The 2,187-nt window shown below is 35.6% G+C and overlaps 1 non-coding gene across 1 annotated transcript; it reads left to right on the top strand.

Annotated features, from left to right (window-relative positions):
* The first annotated feature begins 38 nt into the window (after positions 1-38).
* LOC127742287 (small nucleolar RNA R71) lies at positions 39-146 on the top strand. The gene has a single exon (XR_008003475.1). It is a non-coding gene; the product is annotated as a small nucleolar RNA R71 (small nucleolar RNA).
* Positions 147-2,187: the final 2,041 nt, after the last annotated feature.

The raw sequence follows: 2,187 nt of genomic DNA, 5'->3' as shown, positions 1-2,187 counted from the left end.
AGTCCATCATAGAAAATACCTATGATGCTCCATTCAGAAAGCATATCATATGGACACTTTCTGATTAATTGTTTGTATCTTTACCAAGCTTCATAGAGGGATTCTCCTTCCTTCTGTCTGAAGGTTTGGACTTCCACTCTAAGCTTACTCAATTTTTGAGGTGGAAAGAACTTTGCCAAGAAGGCATTGACTAGCTTTTCCCAAGAGTCCAGGCTTTCTTTAGGTTGAGAGTCCAACCATGTCCTAGCTCCGTCTCTTATAGCAAAAGGGAATAGCATAAGTCTGTAGACCTCAGGGTCAACCCCATTAGTCTTGACAGTGTCACAGATTTGCAAGAATTCAGCTAAAAACTGATGAGGATCTTCCAATGGAAGTCCATGGAACTTGCAATTCTGTTGCATTAGAGAAACTAATTGAGGCTTAAGCTCAAAGTTGTTTGCTCCAATGGCAGGGATAGAAATGCTTCTCCCATAGAAGTCGGGAGTAGGTGCAGCAAAGTCACCCAGCACCTTCCTTTCATTGTTGGCATTGTTGTTGTTTTCGGCTGCCATGTGTTCTTCTTCTTTGAAGATTTCTGTTAGGTCTTCTACAGAGAGTTGTGCCTTGGCTTCTCTTAGTTTTCGCTTCAAGGTCCTTTCAGGTTCAGGGTCAGCCTCAACAAGAATGCTTTTGTCTTTGCTCCTGCTCATATGAAAGAGAATAGAACAAGAAAATGTGGAATCCTCTATGTCACAGTATAGAGATTCCTTGAGGTGTCAGAGGAAAAGAAAAATAGAAGGCAGAAGTAGAAAATTCAAACTTATCAAAGAAGATGGAGTTGGAATTGTGCATCAAGGAATAGTGTTAGTCCATAAATAGAAGGATGTGAAAAGAGGAGAAGTAATTTTCGAAAATTAAGTAAAAGATTTTGAAAACATTTTGAAAAACACTTATTGATTTTCGAAAATAAGAGTGGGAAAGAAATCAAGTGATTTTTGAAAAAGATTTTGAAATTAGAAATTAAAAAGATATGATTGAAAACTATTTTGAAAAAGATGTGGTTAAGAAGATATGATTAGTTTTAAAAAGAAAGATGTGATTGAGAAGATATGATTTGAAAAACATTTTAAAAAGATTTGATTTTGAAAATTAATGACTTGGCTATCAAGAAAAGATATGATTCAAACATTAAACCTTTCTCAACAGAAAAAGCAACATACTTGAAATGTTGAATCAAATGATTAATTGATAGCAAGTATCTTTGAAAATAGAAAGAAATTGATTTTGAAGAAGATTTGATTGAAAAGATATGATTTGAAAAAGATTTAATTTTGAAAAATTTTGAAAACTTAAAAAGAATTTGCATTGAAAACAGAATCTTCCCTCTTGTGCCATCCTGGCGTTAAACGCCCAGAATGGTGCACATTCTGGCGTTTAACGCCCAAACCACTACCCTTTTGGGCGTTAAACGCCCAGCCAGGCACCCTGGCTGGCGTTTAAACGCCAATTTGCCCTTCTTCACTGGGCGTTTTGAACGCCCAAATTTTTCTGTGTATTTAAACGCCAGTCTGTCCTTCTTCACTGGGCGTTTTGAACGCCCAGCTTTTTCTGTATACTTCCTCTGCAGTATGTTCTGAATCTTCAATTCTCTGTATTATTGACTTGAAAAGACACAAATTAAAAATATTTTTGGATTTTTAATCGTGAGGAATAATCAAAATGCAACTAAAATCAAATAACAATGCATGCAAGACACCAAACTTAGCAGTTTGTATATTACTGACACTAATGAGAATGCATATGAGACACATAAACACTCAATCCAAGAGAATTCAAAGATCAGAGTAAGAAATCATCAAGAACAACTTGAAGATTAATGAAGACACATGCATGAATGCAAGAAGAACAGAAACATGCAATTGACACCAAACTTAAAATGAAACACTAGACTCAAACAAAAATTATTTTTGGATTTTATGATTTTGTAATTTTTTTTGGATTTTTCAAAAATTAAGTGGAAAAAGAAAATAAAGGTATAAAAATTCTTAATGAGAATTCCAGGAATCATTGCAATGCTAGTCTAAGACTCCGGTCTAGGAATTAGACATGGCTTCACAGCCAGCCAAACTTTCAAAGAAAGCTTCGGTCCAAAACACTAGACATGGCCAATGGCCAGCCAAGCCTTAGCAGATCACTGCTCCAACAGCA

This window comes from Arachis duranensis, chromosome 9 (assembly GCF_000817695.3).
Source record: "Arachis duranensis cultivar V14167 chromosome 9, aradu.V14167.gnm2.J7QH, whole genome shotgun sequence".
NCBI classification, from domain to species: domain Eukaryota; kingdom Viridiplantae; phylum Streptophyta; class Magnoliopsida; order Fabales; family Fabaceae; genus Arachis; species Arachis duranensis.
Note: the sequence above shows the minus strand (reverse complement) of the source record. Positions and strands in the feature narration are given on the sequence as shown.